The sequence below is a fragment of the Tripterygium wilfordii genome, unplaced genomic scaffold (assembly GCF_013401445.1).
Source record: "Tripterygium wilfordii isolate XIE 37 unplaced genomic scaffold, ASM1340144v1 ctg422, whole genome shotgun sequence".
NCBI classification, from domain to species: domain Eukaryota; kingdom Viridiplantae; phylum Streptophyta; class Magnoliopsida; order Celastrales; family Celastraceae; genus Tripterygium; species Tripterygium wilfordii.
This window is the reverse complement of record NW_024056382.1, coordinates 87,804-96,860: the sequence shown is the minus strand read 5'-3', so window position 1 is coordinate 96,860 and position 9,057 is coordinate 87,804. Positions and strand designations below refer to the sequence as shown.

Sequence of the window (9,057 nt, the reverse complement as noted above, 5' to 3'; positions counted from 1 at the left end):
GAAACACAAACTAATTTCCAGCAAATACATACATGTCAATGGTTCTTAATACCTATAACTACAATAACGAGTTGCACAATTAGAATAGAAAAGGAGATTACTAACCAACGGGGAGAACCTCCAATGTCGATTGATCGCTTGTGCAAGAGATTGAAGAAACCCAAACTAGAAAGAAACTAAGAACAAAAGTTCACAAAACAACAAAATCTGAGCTCTCCTAGGTTGCCCTACCCTCTTGTATTGTGTGAAGGAAGAGGTTGCTAAACTTCTTAGGCCTGGGCCTTTGTACCAACCAACCCAAGTTGCACTCTGTTTGAAAAAGCCCACTATATCAACTCTCGTTGTCCCAAAATAACTCGACTCCGTCGAGTAAACATTGATTCACATAAATTGAAATTGGAGTATGGTGTCCATCAGGTCCCAAACTCTCCAAGTAGTAGCAATGTCTTGGTGTATATGCCCCCTTAATCCATGGATGAAGAATAATTTCTGCTTGAGCAAAGTAGACAATCTGGTAGTGTCTTCAAGCAAGACCAAGGTAGTACCAAACAAATTATCTTGATCAACAAAAGGGCATAACACATCCATTGTATTATCAAGTAAGACCACTACAAAAACCCAAACTACACTTTCATACGATGACACAGGAGTGAGCAACAATGTCCATCTATCATACCTATGTTTCGTTTCCAGCCACCAATTGTGTTCAGCAACAAATCTTTTAAACCAATAAGGAATAGGCAAGGTGATGCCCTAAGCAAGAGTAGTAGTATACATTTTCACCCAGTAAAAATTTGCAAATGGAAATGTAACAGTGGAGTATACTGTCAGGTTATAATGAACTAGTATCAAACTAATATTGTTATGTTACAGTTCGACTTATTTAGGAATGGTATGAACATAGTTCTTACCAGGTTTGTGCCTGGAACAATCCTTCAAGGATCGATCCTTACAACTCTCTCTATGAGAAAGATTACACAATATTCATAATCATTGACTGCTCTAATACAAGGAAAGCTAGGGCTAAATACACATGCCCAATGACATTAAGAACCCTAATTTAACCTACTAATTACCAAACTAACATGATACCGTACCATACTCATACCCTTCGCCATACTCATACCCTTCGAATGCAATCTTGTCCTCAAGATTGCATTCGAAGGGTATGAGTATGGTACCGTATCATGTTAGTTTGGTATGTCCTCAAGATTGTAGTGGCAAAAGAATGGTAGGGTAATTCGTAGCCATTTGTCTAGGGATGTATGCAACAATCACTGCACCAACTCATGTAGAGATAGGAGGAACAATAGTTTGACAACAATCGAGAAGTGGCACCATTTTCAACTATAGAACCCCACCATGTTGAATTCATCTTAAAAGCTAAATGCTTTGTTGCATAGATGACCAACAAAATCACCAACCCAAGCAACCACTCAAGCCTCGCCACCAATAAGGAGCTTTGGAGTGACCATAAAACAAGTTGAAAAATGTTTTTGATTTAAATTAGAAACTCCAATATTCTTCTTTTGTTTTCAATGTCTCTACCCATAACATGTGAAGCATCACAACGCTTTCCAACCTCTGTGACTACCATGTCCATGCCAGTCATTCCTAGGCTAAGAATATCTCTAGGATCAAAATCAAGACCATCTTTTTACCAACACCTAAACCTTCTTGCAACCTATGAGCTCCCCCTCTAAGCCCACAAGGCATTACAATGTACACCTCTTCTCCACACCCCTTGAAAGCAATCTTGTCCTCAAGATTGTAGCCTTTAAAAATGTTCTTAAACAGGATATACTTCTGTTCCAATGGCCATTGCATAAGAACCCACAACCTTATAGGTGGGCCTATATCCCATTCAATCACTCTCCAGAGGCACTCAATTTGATGAGAAAATAAGTTGGACCATTTAACCGGAAACATGCCAATCACCTTTTGACGATTCTTGGAATAAACAGCCCCTCGCAAAGCATGAATCTTCGCTACTGAAGTAGTCCACGAATGCACAAATTCAATAACAATATCAAACTTAAACATAGTTGCATTTCGCCCATTTTTCTTGTATGACTCATGTAGGATTGGCTTGTAATTTGAGTAGAGACAATAAGTTATGACATGCATGACCCACTCAAGACTTTCAAGATTCAACTCACCAAAAGCGATAAAAGTATATTTTCCTCCAACTTTCTCATAGTATATATCAATGCCTTTCAAAAAGTCCATGACATGCATGACCCACTGAAGACTTTCCAGGGGATTAGAAGAGTAAAAATATAGCGGGCAGTTTAATGTGGGACTTCTGTCAAACACTTTGAGAGTGCAACAAAAACTATCCCACTGTTCATGGATGAAATGGTAAGTTGTAAATTTACCATTGATATTGTCCATGGATTGGTTAGGCCGGTGCCAAACTCTAGGTCTCTCACCAACTAAAGCCTCCATTGAAGAAGTCTCAACTCCTATAGCTGGCACCCACCCTGTTGCCGCAACTAATGATTCACCTAGTTGAATTCCAAAAGTAACACATGATGAATTTACCTTGTCCATATCAAGGAACATGGGCAGCAAGTCTTTCGTTTAATCTGACAAAGAGGGCGCAACACAGCCTACTACACCAAGATCATTAGGGAGAGTAAATATCTCTGAAGATGCAAGATGATAACCCAAATTCTCTTTGTCCATCTTCAAATCACCTGGATCCCATGCCCTCCTTCTAGCACCATCCGTTGATCCACAATTTACTGGAGCACCCACCGAATAAGCTTCTAACTTATGCCTGCAGGTTGACTGTGGCATTTCATCAAACAGCTTCAAGACATGGTAAAACACTCTTCGACCACCGACAGCACCTATTTTTGAATCTTTTGAACATGATGTTTCATACTCTGTAAGAGCGAGATTAGCTTCTTCAACAGCCGTTTCCTTTCTTTTCTTTATACCACAAAAAATGAAAGGCAAAGAAAGCACTCCGGAGTTGGGCATGTTGTCAACAACATCCTCTTCGTCACTATTGTCAGCACTGCTGCCGTCGTTGCTGTTGCTGCCCCAAACAACCTTCAGGTGTTGATTCTGGATCGAGAGGCTTAAATCCTCTTCTCGCTTTAAAATAGTCGGGGCAGGAAAATTCTCTCTTCTCCCACGGACAAGATTTCCACAACCTCGGTCGGAGTAGGTTCTTCAATAATACCCCGTCGAGTCTACGATGTATCATCAGGCAAGAAGTCATACTTCTCTTTGAGAGCATGGATTTGACCCCAAATTTCTCAAAATTGAAGATATGTGCAGTCCATAAATTTGTGCATCATATCTTCCATAATTGCAACACCTTGCAACACCTTACAAGTAAGGGCCATGAACCTCTAAGAAAATCGAAACTTTCCTTTTATACCAGATGGAACGATCCTTCAAGGATCGATCCTTACAACTCTCTCTAAGAGAGAGATTACACAACATTCATAATCATTAACTGCTCTAACACAAGAAAAGTTAGAGCTAAATACACATGCCCAATGACATAAAGAGCCCTAATTTAACCTACTAATTACCAAACTAACGTGATATCGTACCAGTGCCCTCTGAGGAATCGCTCCACTGGAATGTCCACTATCTTCTTAGAAACATATTGTTGCGCTACACAATAAGGAAGTTCCTTAAGTTTCAAAACCTTATAACTATGGAAGTTGACCAAAGTAGATTTCCCTTGCTCTTAGGTATTCAATTTTGTCAATCCACCAATATCACCAGGGCTAAAGGCTAGCTTAGCTCCGCAAGTTATCACACCCACACTTCCAATTTCAATCCCTGGACATCACATTATGACTGCATCTTTGCACCAACAATTTCTTCTTGTTTCTCAGCCAAAACTCCATTTTGTGCCTCAATCACAACTTCTTGTGTCTTAGTCGTTTGCCCATTGTGCTCAACCATATCGAGAACCTCCAGAACCACTTTCGATTGGAATTCAAATTGTTTCACCCTATCACGACTATATTTCTTAGAAACGTTTGCCAATAGCATGCTTACTTTATCAGTCCAAGTACCCATTTGTTGACTCAGGGATCGAAGCTCTTCGAAAATACTCTGGAGGATATCATGCCACTGCTTTTGGGGTATTATTGTGTTGTCATATGAACACATTGATCGTTGAGTGCCAGCCATTGAACTAGATTCTTCATATATGGTGGCCTTTGAAGCAAAAGTTGGTTCAGGCCTTTCGTCAAACAGGTGATAGGCATACCAACGGGTTCCACCATAGTTTGAAACAAACTCATCATCTCTGAAACTACGCCAGCCGTTGGGCTTGGTATCGTGACCAGGAATTACCCCATCTGCTCATGTCTTCGATACCCCTTTGGTGCAGCTCCTGTAGGTGCTGGCCAATTCCACCAAAGTAGAAGAAATACAATTAGCCGAAAACACAAACCTTCTCTAAATCACAACATAGAAATGCCACCAAGGGCTAATACCAGATGCTTCAATCGTTTAGTACAAGAAACACAAGCTAATCTCCAGCAAATACATACATTTCCACGGTTCTTAATACCTATAACTACAATAACAAGTTACACAATCAGAATAGCAAGGAGATTACTAGCCAACGGGGAAAACCCCTAATGTCGATTGATCGCCTATACAAGAGATTGAAGAACCCAAACTAGAAAGAAACTAAGAACAAATGTTCACAAAATATCAAAATCTGAGCTCTCCTAGGTTGCCCTATCCTCTTGTATCGTGTGAAGGAAGAGGTTGCTAAACTTCTTGGACCTGGGCCTTAGTACCAACCAAGCCAAGTTGCACTCTGTTTGAAAAAGCCCACTACATCAAACCTTGCCACCCCAAAATAACTCAACTCCATCAAGTAAACATTGACCCACATAAATTAGAATTGAAGCATGGCGTCCACCATGGTCCTAAACTCTTCAAGTAGTAGCAATGTCTTTCTGTAGATGCCCCCTTAATCCATGGATGAAGAATAATTTCTGCTCGAGCAAAGTAGACAATCTGGTAGTGTCCTCAAGCAAGACCAAGGTAATATCAAACAAATTATCTTGATCAACAACAGGGCATAACACATCCATTGTATTATCAAGTAAGACCACTACCAAAACCCAAACTACACTTTCATATGATGACACTGGAGTGAACAACAATGCCCATCTACCATACCTATGTTTAGTTTCCAGCCATCATTTGTGTTCAGCAACAAATCTTTCAAACCAATAAGGAATTGGCAAGGTCATGCCGCAAGTAAGAGTACTAGTATACACTTTTCACCCAATAAAAATTTGCACATGGAAATGTAACAATGGAGTATACTGTCAGGTTGTGATGAACTAGTATCAAACTAATATTGTTATGTAACACTTCGACATATTTAGGAAAGCATTAAGCAACTTTGGTATGAACTGAGCTTTTACCAGGTTTGTGCCCTTTAAGGAATCGCTCCACTGGAACGTCCACCGTCTTCTTAGAAACATATTGCTGCACTACACAATAAGGAAGTTCCTTAAGTTTCAAAACCTCATGACAATGGAAGTTCACCAAAGTAGATTCCTCTTGCTATTGGGTGTTCAATTTTATCAACCCACCTATATCACCTGAGCTAAAGGCTAGCTAAGCTTCGCAAGTTTTCACACCCTAACTTCCAATTTCAATTCCCTGGACATCGTATTCTGACTGCATCTTTGCACCAACAATTTCTTCTTGTTTCTCAACCACAACTCATTTTTATGTCTCAGTCACAACTTCTTCTTGTGTCTTAGTCGTTTGCCCGTTGTGTTCAACCAAATCAAGAACCTCCGGAACCTATTTGGATTGGAATTCAAATTGTTTCACCCTATCACGACTATGTTTCTCAAAAAGGTTTGCCAACAGCATGCTTACCCTATCAGTTCAAGTGCCCATTTGTTGACTCAAGGACCGAAGCTCTTTGAAAATACTATGGAGGATATCAAGCCACTGCTTTTGGGGTATTATTGTGCTGTCATATGAACACCTTGAATGTTGCTAGCCATTGAACTAGATTCTCCATATATGGTGGCCTTTGAAGCAAAAGTTTGTTCAAGCCTTTCGTCAAACAGGTGATAGGCATTACCACTCTGTTGAGGTAGGGAGCTCGTAACAATTGTTGGGGAGTAACCTTCTCGGGATCGGTCATATCCATCACAACAATCGCGCATATCTTTGCGAGTAGAATCACATCAACTTTCTGTATCAACTGAAAATTGGTGATAGTAATGAGTTCTGACATCTTGATCATAGGAATATTGTCGGTCATATTGAGAGTAGCTATGCCCATTTTCTTGAACCCCTATAAACGGACGAGCCCAGTAATCTCTGTCATCGTGAGCTCCTGAATGATCATACCAACGGGTTCCACCATAGTTTGAAACAAACTCATCATCTCTATAACTATGCCAGCCATCGGGCTTGGTATCGTGACCAGGAATTACCCCATCTGCTCATGTCTTCGATACCACTTTGGTGCAGCTCCCGTAGATGCTGGCCAATTCCACCAAAATAGAAGATATACAAGTAGCTGAAAACATAAAGCTTCTCTAAATCACAACATAGAAATGCCACCAAGGGCTAATACCAGATGATTCAATTGTTCAGTACAAGAAACACAAACTAATCTCCAGCAAATACATACATTTTCACGGTTCTTAATACCAATAACTACCACAATGAGTTGCACAATCATAATAGAAATGAGATTACTAGCCAACGGGGAGAACCCCCAATGTCGATTGATCGCTTGTGCAAGAGATTGAAGAACCCAAACTAGAAAGAAACTAAGAACAAATGTTCATAAAATATCAAAATCTGAGCTCTCCTAGGTTGCCCTACCCTCTTGTATTGCCCTACCCTCTTGTATCGTGAAGAGGTTGCAAAAATTCTTGAGCCTGGGCCTTAGTACCAACCAAGCCAAGTTGCACTCTGTTTGAAAAAGCCCACTGCATCAGAAAGATAGATGCATGGATCATTAGGAAATAAGAACGATGTACTACATATACACATATACAGATGAATTGAATCTCAAGCACGCAACCTAATTTCCCATTAGTGTATGAGAACTGAAGGACCATATAATACGACTCAAGGATTACTTATGGCACCATAGGTCAACCATGAACTAATCCAAAAATAATTGTTGTAGGTATGGCTCTTGAGTCCTGACTTAAAAATCATTTATTCCAATAAAAATTATATCAAGCTCTGCGTACTTAGATGATTCGAAAGCAATTGACTTCATATATCATTATGTTTGAATTACTTCAATCATTTTCCTAATCAAGCAAAAGCAAGTTAAGCTAGAAAATAAATACATGGATCAAGATGTAAACAAGGATATGAGCAAAAACAAATTAATAATGAAACCCAGCAAGAAGAAAAAAAGGATTGCTAATAAATTGGGTCCAGGAAAGTACCAGATTTGTCAACTAGTGCGTAAGCATTTTCCTGCAAGAGCATCATGTGAACTGTGTAAATTAAGAGCAAGGAAAATAGGCGTCTTCATTCAACTAGTCAAGCTAGCTTGAAGCTGAATCAAATAAGTTTAAAGTAAATGCATAAATGTATATTCAAGACTATTTGGCTAGGAAGCACGGACTTGGCAAAATGGGTGCCAAGTCCACGGCCCACACACACTGGGCCTGTTTGGGAGTGCTGTCATCTGCTGTGAGGTGTGGTGAGGTGCTGTGAGGTAAAAAACTGTGGTGCTGTGAGGTGAGTTGAAACGCAAAAAGCTGTTTGGCGTATCATTTTTAAAACTGTGGTGCGGTGCTGTGAGGTGCGTTTGGCGTATCTAAATTACGATTATATTAGATGACTAATAATATTAATATAAAATCACTTAACGTTTACCTTGTACGTTAATCTAAAATAAAATAATTTACCTAATTTGATTACCTAGGACAATTCAACATATATTGTAAGCGTTTGGGAGTGTTGTGAGGTGCTGTGAGGTGTGGTGAGGTGCTGTGAGGTAAAAAACTGTGGTGTTGTGAGGTGAGTTGGAACGCAAAAGCTGTTTGGCGTGTCATAAAAAACTGTGGTGCTGTGAGGTGCGGTGCAGTTGAAACACACTGCCAAACATGTTCACTGAGTGCGCCAACGCGTTAGACGTGTGAAAATACGGCTCCGACGCGATCAACCCGCGTCTAAACAGTCAATAGAGGACTGACTCACCTGTGACTCGTAGGCGACGCAGAGGGGACTTGTATTTTTAGTTAAAACAACATCGCAACCTCATCTGCTTCTCCCCTAAATCGCGACCTCATCTGCTTGTCCTTCAAATCGCGACCTCACCTGCTTCTACCCTAAATCGCGACCAAGTCTGTGGCCCTAAATCGCGACCTCATCTGACGACTTGCTCTGTTGCTCTCCTTCCACATGCGACCTGGTATGTTGCTCTCTTCTCTGACTTTGAGAATGTCCCCATCGACCCATTCTTCGCCCATCTCTAAAGATTCCTCATCTCTAGTTCGTGCAAGGAAAAAGCCTTCGTGTTTTCCTTCTCTTCCAGAGACTTCCTTTGTCTAGCCCTAATGTGAGTTTGGGTCTTCTTCTTGAAGGATTGGGCATTGCATTGGGCTTTATTCTTTTATGTTATTGGGCTAATATCTTGTAGATATCTGTTTGTTTCATTAAGCCCATTCATTTACTAGTTAATCCACAACTACCACTATAATTATGTATATAAAATATATATAAATATCATTTATTTGTCGAGTCCCCCCACACTCAAATCCTGGATTCTATGAGATTTTACGAATCCCCGCGTCCCTGCACCCGCATCCCTTTTCCCCGCATCCGAGTCGGTGCTTCCTAGCTATTTGATTACCTGTTTGCATTCATAATCCAATATACACAAATACATATGCATTTATGTATAAGGAAATAAGGAATCGACCAAAAAGAACTAGGGAAGCAATCAACCAAACAACTAAACTTTTCATTGAATTCACATGTAAACTGGAATACACATGCATTTGTGTTCCTGACGTGATATTTGCAATTATATAGGTATACTTCACTAAATAGCCCACT

The 9,057-nt window shown here is 40.1% G+C and overlaps 1 long non-coding RNA gene and 1 pseudogene across 2 annotated transcripts; both read right to left on the bottom strand.

The window, feature by feature from the left end:
* Positions 1-1,159: 1,159 nt before the first annotated feature.
* Positions 1,160-3,325, bottom strand: LOC119994958 (annotated as a pseudogene).
* Positions 3,326-3,366: 41 nt separating this feature from the next.
* On the bottom strand, positions 3,367-8,753 carry LOC119994960. 2 transcript variants are annotated; one of them, XR_005467533.1, is made up of 4 exons: positions 8,197-8,753; positions 7,437-7,467; positions 6,874-6,962; positions 3,367-6,544 (listed from the first exon to the last, which is right to left on the bottom strand). It is a non-coding gene; the product is annotated as an uncharacterized LOC119994960 (long non-coding RNA). The 2 variants fall into 2 exon arrangements; XR_005467532.1 differs by lacking the exon at positions 3,367-6,544 and having other exon boundaries at positions 6,560-6,962; positions 8,197-8,745.
* Between the last annotated feature and the right edge of the window lie 304 nt (positions 8,754-9,057).